Source organism: Lagenorhynchus albirostris, chromosome 3 (assembly GCF_949774975.1).
Source record: "Lagenorhynchus albirostris chromosome 3, mLagAlb1.1, whole genome shotgun sequence".
In the NCBI taxonomy this organism is placed as follows: Eukaryota; Metazoa; Chordata; class Mammalia; order Artiodactyla; family Delphinidae; genus Lagenorhynchus; species Lagenorhynchus albirostris.
Genome location: NC_083097.1, coordinates 151,069,164 through 151,089,507, shown reverse-complemented (window position 1 = coordinate 151,089,507; position 20,344 = coordinate 151,069,164). Strand labels below are relative to the sequence as shown.

Below are 20,344 nucleotides of genomic sequence, written 5' to 3'. Positions count from 1 at the left end.
TTATTTCTCAATTCCAACTCTGGTTTCCTTAGTCCTATGACATTGTCCTATGTTCTACTGGCTTTTCTACCTCTTAGGAGCCACGTTTGGTTTCTCAGACTTTTGCTCTTCATCAGTAGTTTCTAAATGACTGGGCTAGAAACGCATGTGCAGAATATTGTTCTCACTTCAGTGAGTTTCTTTCTCTATTTTACTTTTCTAGGTCATGGCTACCTCAGTAGCTTTCTAACGCTCACAGTCAAATGTTGCTTATGATTTATCTGGCCTTTCTAGTATGTTTTCCTAAGGCCTTTCCTAGTATGTTTTCCAACTGATATAGTTGGAAACAGAAGTTTGTACCCACCATTTAAAAAATTCTGTTTTGTCTTTCTATGAATTCTCTTTTTGTCCCATCTTCTGTCACTTTTTCCTACCCAAAATTCCCATTCTCACAGATAGATTATTTTAAGATTAAAAATTATTATTAAGCTAATACGTTAATTTTGAAAGGAATTAATTTTGCTTTGAACAAGAACACAGATTGGTGAATGGAATATGGAAGATTCCTTAAGACCTTTTTCATCTCTAAGAGTAGTGTCCAACCATCGGTACCATCATAAGTTTGTCAACTATGGAAGAAAGCAGTCTTTATAAAATCAGCATTTTTTTTCTTTTTTTATTTTTTTGGGTGTCACCAGGACTTGCCTTAGACCACAACTCCTGGCAACACCAAATATAAATGAACCCTGTTACCCATGGGCGTTTACTTGGCTCTGCCACCCTAAGATTGGCCTCCTGGCTCCTTAACCCCAGGGGACTCTAAGCCCTGGGCCACATTCTTGAACCCAAGCCCTGCTCCTCTGTCAGTGGGCAGAATAGTCCTGATACCCCCTGGACCAGGGACTGGGCACATGGCCCACATCTGCCACCACACGGGTCAGGGCGAGAGGGAAGAGGGACCTTGACATTCTCTTCTGGTTTCCCTCTGGGGCTTGGAGTCAGATCCAGGCAAAGACCCCTCCCTTCCGTGTGGAGCTCCTGGCCCCTCATTTGCAGCGCCCAAAACCTGCCTCTGGGGAACCCCTCATTTTGCTCCTTTCTTTGGCTGAGGGTGCTCAGGAAGGAAGCACTGCTGAGACCCAGAATCCCAGGCCAGAAGATGCCCAACGAAGTAGGCTAGGCCAGCCCCAGAACATGATACCGGAACTCCCTCCTAAACAAGACTGAACTCATCACACAGATGGGGAAACTGAAGTCGAAGAGGGCAACGGCTTACTGGCGGAGCCTGGAGCAGAGTCTCTAATGGACACATTCCATGTTACCACCAAAACATGGGATTTCTAGAGTGCAGCTCAGCCCGTGCTGACCCCCCCTCTTAGCCTGGCCACCAAGGTCTCGCCTCCATAATCCCATCCCACGACACCCCCTTCCTGTGTCCCGCACAACAGCCGGATTAGACCCCTTGCCCTCAGGCTGTCGTTCACAGGGCTCCTTCTCCCCGAAGCTCCTTCTCCCACCTCTGCCTGCCCAAGTTCAACCAGCCTCTTTAGGGTCCGGCTCAATGACAGCTCCTTCGTGAGCCACCCAGAGCCCTCATGCTCCTCTAACCTTCCGAGGTGCTTCCTCTACCCTCACACCCCGTGCTCTGTTGTTCACGTGAACTGTGGTTACGGTGTGTGAGCTTCCTGAAGCCGCAGACCACCTCCCCTCTGGGCCCCAGCACCTGGCGCAGTACCCAGCACTCAGTAGGTGCTCAGTAAAATCTCCTCCTCATCTGATGCCCTGCCGTGTCCTACCAATAACTGACAATAATGCCTATTGTTTACCGAGCATATACCATAAGCCCGGCTCTGGTACTGTCTCCCATCCTCATGTGATGGACCCAGGTCACAGAGGTTGTGTGACTTTCCTGAGGTCACAGCTCTGGAACTGGAACCCCACTGGTTCTTGTGCCTAAATGAGTCTCCTTTCCTTCCCACTCACCTCTTCTAGGTCAGACCACCATCATTTCCTCACCCTGTCCTGTCACTAAAGACTTCCCATGACTCCTTGTGGCCCACTAGACAAAATCTAAACCCCTGAGCATGGCATCTAAACTCTGTGACATCTGGCTTCTTCCCTCTTTGCAGCTTCTCCTCTCGTCTCTGAGCATCATCTCAGTTTCCAGCCTACTGTACCTTGATTTACTTGTAGGCTCTGCACATGCTTTGCCCTCTGCCTAGAACACCCTTCCCCTACTTTTCCTCCTGTGAACTCCTACACATCTCTCAACATCCAAGATCAAGGGTTACCTTCCATTCTAGTCAGATGAGACAAGCAGCAAACGAATTGGACACAAAATTGAGAGCTCTACGAGGGAAGGACCTGTGTCATCATAGTATCCCCAATGCTTAACCCATAATCAGTGCTCAGTCAACATTTGTTGAATGAATAAATGAATACTCTCTATATTCTTGTTGACTAAACAGAGAAATGGCAAAAGAATACAAGGCCACAGTAAGCAGGGCTGGAGGTGGAAGGGAAGAGACTGAGGCCAGGAAGGCCAAGGACGTGGTGGAGTACAGTGACAAGTACTTCAGGGGCTGCTCTGCAGCAGAGCCACGCTCTTGGCAGAGGGAGTGTTTGTGAGAGACAGAGGAAGGAAAGTGATGGTGTGAGGGAGGCTCTGAAAGTATGTGTGTGTGTGCACGCACACGCGCATGTGAGAAGGCGGTGGGGATGTATGCGGGGGAGTGTGCGTGTGTGAGTGTGCTGCATTTGTGAATCAGTCTGTGAGAGCGGTGCTGAGGAAGTATGTGAAGGAGCGCGTGTACGTGGCTTGTGGGTCTGTGGCGGAGAGCCCGTGCGTTCTATTTGTGCATGGGGGTCTGCATGAGAAGGCGAGGGTGTGGGCCACGAAGGCTGTGCTGGAGGTTGTGCATGTCTGCGGGGCGAGAGGGTGGGGACAGTGATTGAGAAAGACAACAAGGAGGGGACACCTGAGGGGGGTGTGAGTGAGAAACCATAAATGTGCGGGCGTGGAGGGTGTCGTGAGCACGTGCAGGAGACGGTGTGACCGTGAGTGTGCACGACGCGGAGGGTAAGGTAGGATGTCAGGGCGCTGCTGAGGGTGTGGCTGCGTGGCCTCGGCCACGGGCCGGGAGCCAGAGGTGGGGGCTGGCCCTGGGCCCAGGGTGGGGGGCTCTGACCGAGCAGAAGGTTCCTCAGAGTTCTCCCTGGAGCCACGGGCGCCAGATCACCACGTCCCCAGGTAGAGAGGTCGAGCAGGAGGCCCAGATGTGTGTGTGCGCCTCACATTTTGTCCACAGCAAAACCTCTGGGCATTTATTTGTCTTTGTCTGTGTCCGGGTGTGCACGCCTGTGCTTGTGTGCGTGCTGCCGGCTGTGTGTCTGTGCCTGTCTTTGTCTCTGTATGTATCTGGGCCTTTGTCTCAGTGTGTGTGGCGGTTGGTCTAGGCTTGCCCACAAGACTGTGTCTGGGGTTGTGTGTGTCTATGTGTATCTGTGCCTGTGGGGCACCGGGCGTCCTTGATCTGTGCATGTCTAGGTAGGGCTGCGAGCATCCCCCTGGACCGCCTGTTTGTATCTCTGTCTGTGTGGCCTTAGTGTGAGTGGGAGAACGTTGTGCTTTGGAGACTGTGGATCTAGATCTCGGTGTATCTTTAAGTGTGAGTGTGTGCTTGTGTATCTGCATGTGAGAGTCTGCCATGCGTTGTAGTATGGAAATGCTTATGTGTGTCTGTGGAAGGTGCCTTTGTGAGACCAAGGATCTCCGTGTGTCTCTGTGCCTCTGTGTGTGTATGTGTGTGTTGGATGTGAGGGGTTTGTCACAGACTGGTGAGCAAGTTAATCTCAGACTCCGTGACACGTGGAATAAAATCACGCTCCCATAATGGAAGAGAACCAACTCTTCACCCTCTGCCCTGGGGGAGCCAGTGAGGGCCAGGGCCAGGCTTAGGCCCCTATGCAGGGCCCCCTGTGGCCTCAGCACCCTACCCCCGCCTCTCCTCTGCCACACCAGGCTCATTCTGCCTCCAGAGTGCCCCGGTGCCCACTGCTGGCTGGGCTAGGCTCCAGGACATGTGACGGAGCCTTAGAGGCCTGTCCTGGGCCCCCCAGCCCCACTCACTGCTGAGGAGGGCCCTGCCCCAGATGGGAGGGCGGGTGCAGGAAGGAATCTTTGGGCCCCTCCTCCTCCCGGAGGGGAGAGATGAGCTGCAGGCCCGACCTGGATCTTCCATCTCTCAGCAACAAGATTCCTGGTGAGCAGGCTGCGAGGCTTGGCAGGGCGCCTGCCGGAGACCCGCCCTCACCTGCCAGGATGCCTGGGTCCCCAGGGCCGGGCAGCAGCGGGTTCCCTGGGGAGCTAGGAGGGCCCCAGAACTTCAGGCTACAGCTGCCCAGGACTATGGGAAAGCCAGACCCTTCCAGGCTCCCACCCCCAACCACAGACGGCTCCTCAGGCCCCCAGGCAAACCTCCACCCTTCTTCTGGCCTCTCCCCAGCCTCGGCCTTTGCTTCAGAAAACAGACCAGCCACCCAACACCACCCACTCCCTACCTGAGCCTCAGCGCACACCCAGCCTGAGTTCAAGACCTCACCTCTGGGTTTGAGGGCTCTCAAGGCCAGGACTGTGCTGCTTATCTCAGAATGGGGCTTCTGAGGACAGGGCCATGTGTCCCGCAGCTGTGAAATCCCTCTTGGTCTTAGCACTCCTTCCTGACTGAGCAGTCAGGCACCAGGAGAGGATTTCAAACCCAAGGCTGGGGAAACTGAGGCAGTGAAGCTCTCTGCCCTGCCTACCGTTATGAATCAGAGGCCAAATCCAGTAGTCTAGACACACAAGTTCTTAATTCTGTCCAGCGGCAGTGGCTGCAACTTGTTCTTCCCCATAGGGGGTGCAATTTCGGGGGGGTGGGAGGCATCAGTTGGAGGGAGAGGGGAATGGGCAGGTGGACCCCCCTCAACCCTCAGACTTGGATGAGCAGCCGGAGAGCAGGTTTGGTAAGAGATTAAGGTCGAGGAGAAGAGAACCCAGATGCTCCAAGATTTATGACCCTAATTCTTCTCCCTTAAATTCCCCTCCAAGCCCCCCAGCCCTAGCCTGGTCCCTCCAGGGTCATGCTGTGGCCCCAGGCCAATGTCAAGGCCTTAACCCATCCATCAGTTGTTGCCAGGGAGTTTCCACCCCAATGGGTCCCAAAGGGAGGAGATCAACTGACACTACGGGCCCAGACTGACGGGGAAGGGGCATGGCCCTAAAGAGGTGGCCAACAGCCCCCTGCCCCCTCCCAGGATGTAGGGGCTCACAACCTCCAGGGCAGAAGCTAGGCTGGTGGGTGGGTCCAGGAGGAGGTGACCTCCAGCTCTGGCACCACTCCCAGCCCTGCCCTTCCAACAGGCCAGGAGACCTGGGATCCCACGGGGCCCTACAGCTTACAGGGTATGTGGCCTTGGGCCCTTGCTGCTCCTCTCCAGGCCTCAGCCTCCCCACCACACAATGCAGGAAGTGGTCTGGATACCCCAGGTATCCCCCTTCAGCTCCGCTCCCTCAGTGCTAAGCCCTGCCCTCTCTCCAGTCCAGGGGTGTCACCTAGAATCTGGGCCAGATGGGGTGAGGCTTTGACAGTTAACTGGAGGAGCCCCTGAAGCCACCCAAGTCAGAGCTGAAGAGCGTATGGTGCTCACTCCTCCACCGCACATCCATTTTCCAGAAGAGTGAAACTGAGGCCCTGAGAGAAGGTCGGGGTCTGCGCCAAGACCTGAGTGTTACTGGTGGGATGGTTAAGAGCACGGGCTCTGGGGACAGAAAGACTTAAGATTAAAATGTCAGCTGCAACAGAAACTTGTTACGTGAAGTCCCTTGCCTTCTCAGCCTCAGATTCCTCATCCATAAAATGGGCAATAGTGCCTCCCTCCTACGACTGCTGAGTTGAAATAAGAAAACGCATGTAAAGGGCTCGGCCAGTGTAGCAAACGCTTGGACAATGGTAACTATCATGACTGTGGGTAGTATTAACACAGAGCCAAGTGGCCGGGGGGAAGGGTAGGTGGGGTCCCGACCTGGCTCATCCTCCAGACCAGGAGGGCCAGCCAAATTCCTCAAAGCCCCCCAGCTGTCTCCCCTCTTCGTTAAAGGCCTCTCATTAGTGAGCCTGGGCACCTGCCCCCCCACACGTAATAAGCCTCATTAGTATCTTAGCCCCAAGCTCTGAGCCCAGAGTCTGTGCATGTGCACACGCGTGAGGGTGGGGGGCTGCGACAGGCCACCAGCCAGGAGACAGCATCCCCGCCAACCACACCCCCTGCCTGTCATCAGCAGGGCCCGTCACCACCCAGCTTGTCACCTGCCTGCCTCGCACCCGCACCACCTGTCACCCACCCAGCTCGTCACCCACCCAGCCCATCACCTGCACCACCTGTCACCCACCCAGCCTGTCACCGGAGCTGCCTGACAGGCCTCTGGGTGAGGGACAGGAGATGGGGAGGAGAAGACCACAGGGGTGTGGAGCTGGGGGCCCCAGAGACCCTGTAAGACCCCCACTTCAGCTCAGCATCCTGCAGCATCGCCATGGCAACGTCTCAGCCGCAACCACTTTCCCAAACATCCCCCCCGCCCTCCAGGCCCTGCTCTTAGCTGAGCTGAGGCTGAGAAGAGCCTTGACTGACAGCAGAATGGGACAGGAAGGAGCTGCTCATCAGCTGGCTGGCCTTGGCCATCCCTGCCCTCTCTGGACTTGGTTACTCCATCTGCAAAATGGAGGGGCTGGAACTGGGGAGGCCCCTGTACAGCGGGTCATCCCTTCCCAGCCTGGATTTGCTGAGCCAGTGGCCAGTTAACCTGTGAAGGCTGGTGGGGGCGGGGTACAAAAGGACAGGGGGTTCTGGGTTCTTCCACACTCCTTTGCCCTGGCCCAGCTCACACAGGCTGGGCCTCTGGCCCAAACTCACATAGCAAAAGAGGAGGAGCAAGCTGGAAGGCAGAGGGGCTCTGCCACAGGACTGCCAGCTGGAGATGATGCCACAGTGGGTGACCCAAGGCTGAGTGGGCCCCCACCTCCAAGCTGCATTATGTATAAAACCCAGAGCTCCTAGCCGAGCAACAGCTGCGGTGCCGCCCCTCCAGGGGGCACAGGCAGCGGTGGAAGGGTGGTGCCTCCCCGGGGGAGCCCCCTGGGGTCCCGGGCTCCCTCCACAGCTGGCTGGGGCAGGGGCTGAGGTGGGAAAGGGGCGGCTGCGCCATCCTTCCCCTCCCAGCCCCCTCTCCTCTCCTCTCCTCCAGGCAGGCAGCGATAGGATTACTTCTGCATGACTGCCCGCTCCACAAGGTTCCAGAGACCCTCCTGCCTGCAGCAATCTTTAAAATTCCTGTAGCCCGGCCTCTCTCCCTTTCTCCCCACAGTGAATGCTCCAGCTTCTACCGCAGCGTGCCCGCGGCCGCCACCACCACCAGCGAGCTGGCCGGGGCCCCAGGTCCCCGGAGCCACAGGCAAAGGTAGACCCATCCTCGGGGTGTCCCTCGGAACCCTCTGAGGCCCAGGCCCTGGCCCATCCCCTCCGGCCCCTGGTGCCCGTCCAGCCCCACAGGGCAAGGCTCAAGCTGGGGTCGGGCCTGCCAGCTGCGCCAAGGAGGACCGGCACATACGTGCAAACACACCTGGTGGGTCCTGGCGTGCCTGGCCACATCCTCTGCTGCCAAAACCTGGATGTCCCCACCTCTGCTCTAACCGCCCCCTCCCTAACCTCACTAATCCTTGCTACCCCTGAGGTGGGCAGACACCTGGGCCAGGCCAGCGCCTGTGGCTCCCCAGGGCACAAGAAGCAGGCAAGAGATCGATCCACTGAATTTTTTAAGGCTCTAATGGAGCCTGCCTCCCCAGACTTGGGGCCTGGGACACAGGTGATCTCTCAGGGACCCTCTCTCAGCATTGCAGTTGCCTCCTCTTTCAGGTCTAGGGGGTCGGGGCACCTTTCTAGGAGCCTTTCCCCCAGCAAGAGAAGAGGCACGAGGGGTCCCTGGGAAAGAGATGGGATTGGGGGGCTGTGAGCAATACCCAGAGGCCCCCCCAGTCTCCCCAGCCCTAATGCAGGCAGAAGCAGCTCAGCCTCTAAATCACTCCCCTCATGCTGCCCTCTGAGGTGGATTCTGTGCATCTGTAATTAGGGGGTGGAACAGATGGTGGAGATTCCATTTAAAATCATGCATCTAGTAAAGTAACCTTCACTGTTGGAACTGACTCCCAGGGAGACCAAGCCCCAAGCCCGGATCTGGGGGTGGGGTGGGGTGGGAGGGGAAGCATATCAAGCCAGCACCTTCTCCATCTTTTTTTCCTGAAGCTCCAGACCCAATGTCCCCCTCAGGTGAGCCCAAGAAGAGGGGGATTTGGCAAGCACCTGAGAATGTGCAGGCTGGGGGTAAATCCCTCTGCCCAGACCCCCCCACCCCCACCCATACACAACAGAGTCAGGGCGTGGATGGGTACTCAGTTCTTGGCTGACACACCAGGATGACCAGGTGCCAAGAGCCCCCAAAGAGGCCCCAAACCCCCAAAGCCCAGGCCAGGGTGCCCAGAGCACAGGGTCTTGGGTGGGGCAGCTTTGAACCAGATGTACAGCCTCACTGTCCAGGAATGAAAGGCCTGGGGCAATGAGGGGGGGTGGAGATGCCTCCCCAGGCAGAGGAGGCTCTGGGAAGTGGGGGAGGACCAGGCAGCCGAGAATGAGAGAGAGCACGGAAGAGTGGGCCAGTGTGTCTGCAAGGCTGAGGCTATCTGGGGGGAGTTTGGGGGAGGGAGGCTGGGGAGGACAAGGTGGGGTGGGGGAGTGGTGATGGAGAGCGCTGAGGAGGGAGGCTGTGCTGGAACGTGTGATGGTGGGAGTGCGGCTGCAGGGTGAGGTGTGGGTGCAGGGCGGAGCTGCTCTGAGGGGTGACTGGGCTGGGGCCCTGTGTGTCTGTGTATGAGTGCGGGACTGGTGTTTGGAGAGGGGTGGGGGCTGTCCCTGGGCCCTTGGATGGCTGAGGAAAGTACTGGAGCTGCAGCTTGCTGGGGAACACACAGAGGACTGCTTGTTTGCGGAGATGCTGGGATCTGGGGGGGGTGTGTGCGTGTGCGGGATGCACATGCACGTGCACGGCCTGGAAGGTACGAGAAGCTGAGGGAACATTACTGTTCAAAGATGCACCGTGTCTGTGTGTTTGAGGTAAATGGTGTGGCTACAGGGGTGTCCTCCTCTGCGTGGGTGTTGAGGCGGTGTGTGTACGTGTATGTTGCGGGGAGAGTTTGGAAAGGTGTAGGGGGCTGTATCGGTGTGTCTGGGGACGTGATGAGCTGCAGCGGAGGGAAACGCTGGGGCCGTCGGGAGAGTCTGTGGGTGTCTGGTTAGGTGCTGGGACTCTGAGAACCTGGGTGTGTGGAAGGTATTAGGGCTACAGTAGGGTCCTGGGTGTATCTGGGGAGGTGCTGGGATTGGAGGAAGAGTTGATCTGTTTCAGGATGTGGTAGAAGCCTTGTGTGTGTGTTGGGGTGTCTGGGGGTATATTGGGGGTCATAAACATCTGGGTTTTCGTTAAGTACTAGGGCTGTAATATGTGTTTGGGTGGGTAGGCATGTGGTGGTTGTGTGTTTGGGGGCGTGCTGGGGCTGTGTGTTTAGGGGTGCTGGAGCTGTGAGTGGGGAAGTGGTTGTGTATTTAGGAGGTACAAGGGGCTGGAGTTGGGCCCCTGTGCCCAGACAGGTGATGGGGCTGCGGGGTGAGGGCGGGTGCCCCTCTGAGGAGGTGAAGGGCAGAGTCCTGGCCTTTGCTCGGGCCCACCTGGGGGCTGCCCGCTAGAGCCCCTCTGCCGGTGGTGCCCGCCCACCCCCAGACCCCACGTCCGGGTGTCGAGACAGGCAGTCCATCTGTCTCTTCCTGTGCCCAGGCCGAAGGAGCAGTGCCGCCTCCTCGCTCCCTGGGGGGGCGGCAGCAGATCCCAGCCCACCCATCTGCCTTCAGATGGTCGAGGCAGGAGCCTCCACAAAGCTGCCTGGGGGGCACCCCTGTGTTTGAAGAGGCACGGGCTGGGGGCTGGGGGGAACTGCACAGCAAACAGTCCTCGTGGAGGCTCCTTTGAAAACCACTGACGCCAGGAGAGACCAAGGAGGACAGGGGCGGGTTTGTCTGTCCTCGTACGTCGTGCGGGTCAGCGCCCAACTGTGTGCCTTGGAGCCCCTTCGCATGTGTTCATGCCGGTGGCCTCTGTTCAAGCAGCATCCTTGCCTTGGAAAACAGCCCTCCAACCCAGGCTACGAGCTCACAGCCTCACACAGCTACCCCCTCATCCATGCACCCTGCCTACACTACACTCACACGCAAACATCTCCCACACCTTCACATCTGCAGAACACTGCACCCTGGTACACATGCCCCTCAGCCCCAGAGTCCCAGTCCTTCACATGTGTACGCCCATGACACACACCCGCACACTGCAAAGCCAGGTACAGCCACATGCACCTGTCACATATGCATGCCTCCACACAGACATACCCGACAAGTAGCTGTCACACCCACACCCACACACTCCACACACCTTGGGGAGTGGATCTCCCTGTCACACCCATATCCCACCTCATATGCACTCAGTCTCTCTCATACACATTGTAACAGACACTCATCATCCCTTATACCTGTACATACGTGCACATGTTTGTACACGTGCATACACACTCTCACCAGCTCTCAGCTCTTTCACACCAGCCAGTTTCTCTGTGTCCAGGCCAGGCCCTGCAGGAAGGCTGCCACCCGCTGAAAGTGTCTCCTGCCTCCCTGCCCTGCCAGCTAGGTCAGAGTGGGGGGCATACCCCCCCACCATGGCTCCCTGGGAACCCTGATCTTCTCCTCCAGAGAGAAAGAGTCCTCTCTCTGCTCTGGGGTGTCTGCCACTGTTGTGTGAGAGTGTGACTGTGTATGTGTGTGTATCAACATGTTCTGAGAAGCCACGATGAGGCCTGTGTGTCACTGCCTGTATGGGTAAGAAAGCATAGGGACAGGTTCACCGGTTATGTTTGTGAGATTCAAGATGAGTGTGAGAGCAGAGACATGTATGCCACAAAATGTGTATTTGTGAGTGTGTGTGAGGCCAGGCCCCTGTGGACAGGCGTGAGTATGGGGGGGTGCACTTACACAAGGAGACACACAGTGAGTGTGAGTGGGGAGTGAGTGGGAAGTATTCTGGGATATTTTCTGAGACAAGGGGTATATACATTTGTGAGTAGGGGTCAGGGCTAGGAGAGGCACCCTCCGCAACTCCCTCCCCCTACAAAGAGATCAGGGGAAAGGGGTCTCTGGGATCTGGGGGGAGTGTGTGTGTGTGTGTGTGTCTTCCTCTCTCTCTTTCTCCCTGACCTCTTTAGCAGCTGGAAACTGAGCCGGGGGTGGAAGGAATGGAGACTTGGCTGGCCTGGGGGTTTGGGGAGGGAAGCAGGAGAAAACACCTTCCAGATTCTCATCAAATCCTTGTTTGTGGTTTGTAGCCTTCAGTCTCTCCTCTCTCTTTCTCTCGGTCTGGGTATCCCCCTTTCTTTATCTCTTCCTGCCCCTCCCTCTCTCCCCCTTATCTCTCCTTCTCCCATCTCAGTCACCTTGTCTCCCCCCTTGGATCTCCCTGTCTCCAAGTCTCTGTCTCTCTCTGTCTGTTACTCTCTCCCCAGGCCCTTCCATTTTTCTGACTCCTGTCTCTGCCAGCACCTCTGTATGTCCGTCTCTCCCAGTCCTGGTCCATCTGTCTGTCTCTCTCCATCTGCCTGTGCGTGGGTGTCTCTGTCCATCTGCTCCGCCACCCATCTGTCTGGTTGTCTGTGCTAGTCCTTCTAAGGGTGCCCACTCACTCACCAAGACACCCTCCCCCAGGTCAGCAAAGGCCTCTCCTGGCTCAGGGGGCGGGGAGGGGGTGCAGAGCTGCAGCTTCTGGAAGCTTCAGTAGCAGCTGGCTGAGCTGGGAGTTCGGGGCCAGCCAGCTGCAGAAGTGGCCCCTCCCCTGGGCTCCCAAGCCAAGGACCCCAGAGCAGAGAGAGGAGAAAGCAGGGCCTCACTGCAGCTGAGTCTGTGTGTGCACGCGTAGGAGGAGGCAGGGGGCCTCACTATGCCTTCACTTCACCATTCCCCCCAAAGCCAGGCTCTGTAGGAGAGGAAGCTTCAGTGCCCACCTCCCTCATCCCCTCACCAATGGAAGAGATGCTGGGGATCCAGGAGGGAAGGGCTGGGGGATGCCAGGCCTTGGACGAAGCCATAGCTTCCTGTCAGATGGGTGGGAGGGGGGCTCCTTCCCTCCTCCCTCCCAGGCAGTCCCTGGGGATCCCTCCAGTGCTGGTCCCAGCTCCGGACACGAGGGGCCCCATAGGCAATTCTCACCAGCTCCCACAGGGACCATTCCTACCTCCCAGCTGCCCCAGAGCCTCTGATCCACAGGGATAAGGCGGAGGGGGTGGATCACAAGGGTGTCTCCTCCCTCCCCAAATGGAGGTTGGCTCTGGACATCTGGAGTTCGTGGCCCTGTCTACGCCCTGGCCATCCTGAGAGGCCCCAGGCAGTCCACCTACCATTGCCAGCCCGGCACCACACACACACACTGCACCCCAGCACTCGTGGCCCACCACCGCCACTCCCTGGCCCAGCAACTCTGAGGGCTCAAGAGGAGCCCTACCGCGGAGACCTGCACCCTACACTGACTGGTGGCAGCCTCCAGCAGGGCCCCCGGCACAAAGCCAGCAGCTGGAGGAAGTACCCCCCAACACTTCCCAGGAGGCTCTGTTCCTCCCTAAGAAGAGCTCACAGTCCAAATCCCACATAGATGGGGAAACTGAGGAAGGGATGGGATGACACAGTCAATCATTCTTCCTGAGACCCTGGGGTGGGATCATAAATGAGGAATAGGAAATGAAAAGGACGCTGGGAATGAAAAGGACGCCGCAGGGGCAAGAATCTGGCTCCTTCCTGACCTGCCACAGGCAAAGTCCATGTTGGCTGCACAGCCCTGCACAGCCCTACCGCTGGGCCAGGGCCAGGGGCTGGCTCCCTCCCTCTAGAGCTCTCCTTGCCCCTGGCTGGGCGCCCTCCCTCTCCTCACTTCTGAGCAGCCCTCCCTGCCCTCTCCCTCCCAGCTCTGGCTCTCTCATCCTCAGCTCTTGGAAGCCTGACTCACTGTTTCCCCTCCTCTCTCCCCTCCCTCCCTCTCTCCTGGCAGCGGCGCCTCCCCCTCCCCTGGGGGGGCTCTGGCCACAAGGGTGCCCGCCTGCTCCTCTCCTCAGGCTCTGGCCCCCTCCGCACCCAGGAGGCCCCCTGCAGCTGTTCCAGCTCTCTAACTACAGAGAGGTGGACGGAAAGAGCCTAGGTCCCAGGCAAGCAAGGGGAGGGGGCCCCTCTAGACTGGATTTCCTCCTGTCAAACAAGGTGGGGGGCATCCAACCGGATGACACCCCTGGTGTCTCTAACAGTCCTAATGTTCCCCGCTTTTAAAAGCCCGGTGCCTCCTGACAGAGCGCCCACAACCTGTGGGGTGCTGTACCTGCCTCAGGCTCCGCCCCCAGGTCCAAAGAAGAGGTCGGCTCTGTTCCCAGACATTTGGGGAGTGGGGAGACGCTGCCCTGGGGCAGGAGCATTAGTTAAGTGACCCCTGGAATCCCCCTGTCTCCCCGTTCTCCCTCCTCCTGTGGGAGAGCTTCCTTCTCTCTCTCTCCCACCTGTCCTCCTCCCTTTTCCCAGAGACGTTTGCTTGTCTCTCCTTCAGATACTATCCTAGCAGCAATTGATCTTGGGTGAGAGGCTCTCAGTGCCCGCTCATTTTGGGCTGTGGGGTGGGGAGTGGCACATGCCTAGGCATTCTTGGTCCCCTGGATGCCATCTCCAGGGGCTGTGATCCTGGCTCTTCTCCTTGACCGTTTTCTCTCTCACCCCCTCATCACTGGCTTCTGTCACCATCTTTTCCTCTTTCCACCTCAAGTTGGGCTCTCTGGGTCTCTTTCCTCCCCACCTCCCCCAGCTCTCTCTCTGGGGGGCCCATCTGCTGACATTAGCAACAATGTTACCGTTGCTCCCCCCCTTCAGTTCCCAGCTCCACCCCATCCTGGCTTCCCCCTCCCCGGCTCTGTCCCAAGAGACCCAGGGGACCCAGAGGCAGAGCTGGGCTCCATCCCATAATGGTGAGTCTGCTTGACCTCACTAATCACACCAGAAGTGCCTGGGCATCTGGTATGAAGGCATGGCACCCTGTGGTCTTGGGTGGCTGGCCTGAGGCACAGAGCTCTGTATTCCACAAACCAAAAAAAAAAAGAAGTTGACTTGGGGTGGGGCAGAGCAGAGAAGAGGGGAAGTGAGGGGGATCAGGTTTGCTTGGAGGAAGCCCCTGTCCAATGGGGAACAGAGGCAAGAGGAGGTAGTGGCTCGAGCCAGCGCTCCAGGCTGATTGTGAACAAGCAATGTCCCTCTGGGGCTCTGCCGGTCCAGATCAGCCCCCCCTAAAAAAAAGGTCTTCTGCCAGGGACAGTTTGCCCTCCAAGCCTCCAGCACAGCCACACCAAGCAGGTAAAGATCCCCCGTCTCTGTCTCTTAATCTCCTTTAGAATCCAAATCCATCCTCCCTACAGTACACCTCCACTTAGCTCAGCAGGGGGTTCCATAAGCCTCCTTGCCCCAATCTAACCAGGTGGAATGGGAGGGGACAAAGCCCCCCAGCTCCCAAGCCCCCTCACCAAAGGCCCCATCAAGGGCTGGGGAGCAATGTAAAACAATCCTGGAACCCACGCACCTCCAAACCGAGAAGCAACCCTGTCCATCCACAGCACCTGGGGGTGCTGGGGCTCCCTGCCCCCACGACCCTGTTCCAGACCCCCCAGCCCAGCAACCATAATAAACAGCAAGCTCTTTTTCTTTATGACACCAAATTCCTCCAAGCCGAACAGCTCCTTCCATCACTACCTCAGCCATAGATCACATTAAAAACTCACAGAGGGCAACTTAAACACATCACATTTGTTTCTCTCTATATTATTTCAATAGTAACGGCATTAAAAATGGAATTTACTGCAGAAAATAAATATCAACACGTGGGCCGGGAGCCCAGGCAGGGGGAGAGAGCCCACCAGGAGAAGGTCCCTGAGGGCTTGGGCACAGCTTAGGCACTGACCAAGGAGGTGGCTGAGAGGACAGACTACACCTGGGGTGGGGTGGGGTGTGGGGGGAATGCCTGGGGAGGGGGCAATGCCCGCCCACCTGGGCACCTGCCCCAATGCCAGACCAAGAGGGACAAGAGTCACTGGTTTGAACTGGTCCCCCAAAGCTCATGCCCTCACTGATCTTTGCAACCTCTGGAGGGTAGGAGCTCTGGGGCAAGAAGTTCACTAGTCTCTAGAGGTTATTCCAACTATTGACACAGCAGAAGAAAAAAATGAATTCAACTTACTATCCAGTTTGATTTTCCATTACTATAAAAATATACATCTGCTCAAAGGAGGGAGATGGCAAGCTGCAGGCACATGCCACCTGGGGGGTCCCCCCGCAGCTCACCACCACAACCCAGCCCGCCCCTCCAGGCGGCAGGGGTGGGGGCTGTGTGTGGGTGGCGGACCACCAACTGGTAATCTGTCACCTACAGCCCCAGCTCACACAGCTACACACACCGGGCCACACGGAACAGGAACAAGCCAACAATAGAAACACCCCAAATGCTCCTGGCAGGACTCTGCCCAGGCCCGGGCGCATGCCCCCGCCCTGCCGGCGGCAGCAGCGGACAAAATGTGGCCACCCTGACCCGGAGGCAAAACTTGTCCTCACACCCTGAGCTCTGCCCAGGGAACTGGGGCCAAGTCCCGCCTGACACCAACTGGTCTGGCGGGAAACGCCTGCCCAGCCAGACAGGCACAGGTCCCCCAAGGGTCCCTCCTTGTGCTCAGGGGCCAGGCTGGTGCAGCCTGGCCCTACCTCCTAGGGTGACGCCTGGGCCCAAATTCAGCTGGCCCTGCCAGTCAGGCACAAGTGCAGAACGGAGAGCACCAGGCTCAGCCCCTCCCAGCCCAGCCCCAGGGCCCCCAAGCTAGGAGGGAGGGGGGACTCCCCACCCCTCCACATCTGGCCCTGGCCCCCAGGGTCTGCGGTAGAGAATTCCCGCCCCCGCTTCTCTCTCTCTCCCTCCTCCCTCTCAGTGCCCGCTGCCCGTCTCAGGGACGGCCCCAGCTCCCGCCTCCGGCCAGCAAGGCCCACATCCTTCCTCCCTCAGCTGGCCCCTTCGCCTGGCAGGAGGCTGGGGCGTCAGGCTGCTGGGGAACCCCTCCAGCTCCCATCAGTCTTCATCCCCAGCCCCCAAACTCTGGGTTGCTGTCCCTTTTCCTGTAGAACAGGAAACAAGGTTATTTCCTAGACTCAGAGCCAGCCCTCTGCCCCTCTGGCTCTGCCTGGGGACCAGGACCCAGCAGGGGAATGTGCCCTTAGCCAGAAAGCAGAGGGATTCTGCAATTCACCCCCAGCTACCGGCCCAGGGGGCTGACAGCTGTCACTCAGCACCCCACCCCCTGGGGAAGAGGGGGCCCGATTCAATCAGAGCCTCAGAGGAAACGCATTGATAGGCGATTATTTATTTATTTATGCAAAAGTGAGCCGACTTTGCTCGCCAGGTAACCGGGCACGCGGCCCAACCCCTACGGCCCTGGCCGCCCCCAAATCCCTCCTCCGCCCCACACCCGCTCCGGGTCATTAGGTCCCCGCCTCTCAACTCCCAGAGCACCAGCAGAACCTTGGGATTTGAGGGTTGAAGGGGAGGGACTCCTCCCTCCGCAGTCTCCCCTTTTCCCAGGGCCGTTCCTAAAATCCAGCCTTGTTCTCCGGTCCCACGGTCCCCCCCTTCACCCACCCCCGTCACACACTCAGCAAGCTGGAGAGCAAATTGCAGTTTTAAATCCAAAGACGGAGGGAGGGGGAAGGAGGAGGGGGCGCGCGGCAGCGCTGGGCGCGCACCTCGCCCCCGAGCCGGGGGAGCCGCGGGGCGGCCAGGAAACCCGGGAACCCCCCCTCCCCGCGCCCCCTTCTCGTCCACCTCCCCTCCCCCTTCCCGGCGCTGCCTGCCAGGCTTCGAGCTGAGCCCAGCCGAGCCTCGGGCCCCGGTGGAAACAAAGACCGATCGCACCGCGGGCACCGCAGCCACGGGGTCCGGCGGACCGGACCCGGGCGCGCGGAGGGAGCGCAGAGTGCGCTGCACAAAAGAGCCCGGCCGGCCGGTCCCCAGCGGGGGTCTAGGGCTGGGGAGGAGGCGCCACTCACCGGAGTGCTGGGCTGCCGGCTCCGTTGGTCCGAGCCAGGCGAGGGGCTTTGGGGGGCGTCTGTCTTCCGGCCGCGGCAGCGACGCGGGCGCTCGGCAGCTTCGCCGCTCACCCTAAAATCGAGATCATATTTCCCTTTGAGTCCTAACACTATGATAATATCATCTCAGTTATGGTATAAAGCAGGTAACTGATTTGAGAAGGGTACTGAGTTTGAGGACATATTGACTGATTCATTCCACAAATACTTTACTAAGCGACTATGCTAAGGGCCTGGGATCCCATGAAACAAAATGCCAGCAGAAGTGAATCTCTTTAATGAAACAAAGTATGTGGAAGACAAATCATTAAATGCTTACTTACAGTAAAGCATGCAATGTATCCTGAAATAGGATATATAAATGACTATATGTCCAGGGCTTCCCCCAAGAGCAAGTCTTCTCTAAATGGATTCTTTTCTTTTCTTTTCTCTTTCTTTACCTTGTCTTCCCCACTTATACCTCTACTCTCTGCTTCAGTGAAAGATATTTCTCCTTTCCACTTCTAGCTGAAAAAAAAACAAGTCTCAGGTGTCAATTTACTATGTAACTGTGGGTCCCTCTCTGTATTACAAAACAAGACTCAGGAGACAGTGAGTCCTGATATCATGACCTCCAAAAGGGTCACAAGGGATCTCTGAAAATTTCAATAGTTTTAGTGTCTTTTCTACATCTTTTCCAATGATTCAGGTATGGAGGTTTCTATATCTTGGGCCTAGAATTCCTTCTACTGAGTGGCGAGTCGATGTGGTTTTAGTGCTTATATGCTATAAGTTCTTTTAATTAGTGTCTTATAGCCTCCCAAAGTGTTTATATATATATATATGACTGGCCACCATTTAAAATGAAAAAAATAATTTACATTGCTACTTATCCTCATTGAGTTGCCCATTTAAGAAGCAGAACTACACTGTCAGAGCATCCACTTTTGTAATACCTTAGCCATAGTATTTTAACATATATAGTAGTTCTCAGTATTTACAGTGTATTGGAAGCACCATAGTAGTCAGGGTACTCCAGAGAAACAGAACCAATAGGAGATACATAATAAATATAATGTAATGTATGTAATTGCTTTAACATATGTAATAGGTATTAAACATACTAAATATTAAATATATTGTATATGAAATATAAGCTGGAAACTAGGAAATCCAGGGGTGTAGTTTTCAGAACTGACGTAAGCCACAGTCAGAGGGCAGGGGATCAGATCAAACACTCAGGCAGAGAGAGCAAATTCTCCTTTCCTCTGACTTTTTATTCTTTTGGGGCCCTCAAGAGATTGGATGAGGCCCACCTACACTGGGGAGGGAAATCTGCTTTACTCCATCTACCAATTCAAATGCTAATCTCATCTGGGAACACCCTCACAGACCCACCCAGAAATAATGTTTAGCAAAATATCTGTGTATCTCAGGATATAGTTGAGTTGACACTTAAAAATTAACCATTACATTCTGCAAACCTTAAAATATACCAATGCCTCAGTCCAACCCCCAGATATTCATATTTAATTGGTATAAATTACAGGCTGGGCTTTAAGATTATCAAAAGCTCCCCAGGAGATTTTAATGAATCACCAAAAGTTAAGAACCATTAACATCACAGAACATTTCTTTCTTGATGAGAAATCAAAATGCTTCTCACTTTTAGCGTTGATGCCCTGGGAGAGATATTATCTGCCTCTGTAAGGTGCCTTCAGAGTACCCCATGTAGTCAGTATTTTCAAACAGGCCACTGCAAACATGTGCCTCCAAGTCTGGTCAAAGTCAATCCAAATATTTTTCCCCAATATGGTAGTAGATGGGCGGAATTTCTTTTATGATCACCACGTTGTATGGTAGGCATAATTATTCCCATGTAGAGGGTGAACTGAGATTCAGAGAAAAATAGGGGTGCATATTGCCACAAAGCTAGCAAATGTAAAAAATTAGGAAAAGGTCAAGTTTTCTGATCCGGGTTAAATAAGTAGTAGGTATCATTATTTTATTTATTCCACAGATACTACTGTCAGGGGTGAGTAGAATAAAAGCAAATGAATAAAAATGTAGTCAGCCTATGAACGGGAAGATTAGCTAGCATCCTTCACACAAAAGACCTGATTCGTATTCGGCCACTAGAGAGGTTTAGTCAGCTGTATTTACAGTCCCATAAATGGAAAGAAGCATCATGACAAAAGGAAATTCTATGAATCCAGGAAAAAACACATCAAATTAAATAAATAATTCACAGGCAGAACAAAGATTACAGAGTTGGCTCTGATAACAAAGTATCTAAAATAAGTGGTGATGTGTTTCTCCAACCACACAGGCTGCCAGTCCACGTGCAAAGGAAAATAAATAAAACTATTATAGATCTAGTAAAAGTTAAACAGACAATAAAAACCAACAATGGGGATGAATTTTAAGTTGGTGATTCTTTGAACAATACTCAAGAGATTTCATTTGCTCTGTTAACACAATGTCAAGTCCATTTTAAAAATAAAAGAACATTTTTCTGCTTGCTAGAGTTTAGACATAAATCCTCAAACTGTATTAAATCAAGATGCTTCTAGAATCAGAGCTAAAGATCATCAAGGATTATTAAAGAACTACAGTCACTCCCTCATTTAACAGGTGAGAAAACCAAGGTGGTAAATGACTGTGTGATGGCCTTAAAGTCCACATGATTCCCATCAGTGGCCAAAACAAGATTAGAATGCAGGTCTCCCATTTCCTCTTCACTTAATTATTCATCATTCTTTAGTCATTTTGAGCACAACTAGTGCACTGCTGTTTGAAACCTGACCTTTCCAATGGCAGTCAAAATGCCATACTTTAATAGTGCTTCCATTGTCTTTGACCAGAATATTAAATAACTGGCAATCACGTTCTGAGCTTCTTTCCAGATGAATTATACGTTAAGCTCTATTTCAATATTGATTTGTAATATACTTTAAAGCATGTTGATCTTCCTCTGGTCTCTTCTTACAGTTCTGAGCTACATGAATGCTAGAGTTCCTAAAATTTGTGATTTTCTGAATGGCCATCTCTACTGTGTCCACCA

General features: G+C 55.2%; 1 protein-coding gene across 14 annotated transcripts in view; it reads right to left on the bottom strand.

The window, feature by feature from the left end:
• LOC132517307 (UDP-N-acetylglucosamine--peptide N-acetylglucosaminyltransferase 110 kDa subunit-like) overlaps positions 1-20,344 on the bottom strand; it is a 252,303-nt gene that overhangs the window by 172,909 nt on the left and 59,050 nt on the right. For 9 of the 14 annotated variants that reach the window (XR_009539693.1, XR_009539691.1, XR_009539692.1 and 6 more), the window contains one exon: positions 17,263-17,374. The exons of the other annotated variants lie outside the window; for them this stretch is intronic. The gene's annotated coding sequence lies outside the window, so the exon portion shown is untranslated. The remainder of the gene's footprint in view (positions 1-17,262; positions 17,375-20,344) is intronic. 14 annotated transcript variants of the gene reach the window in all.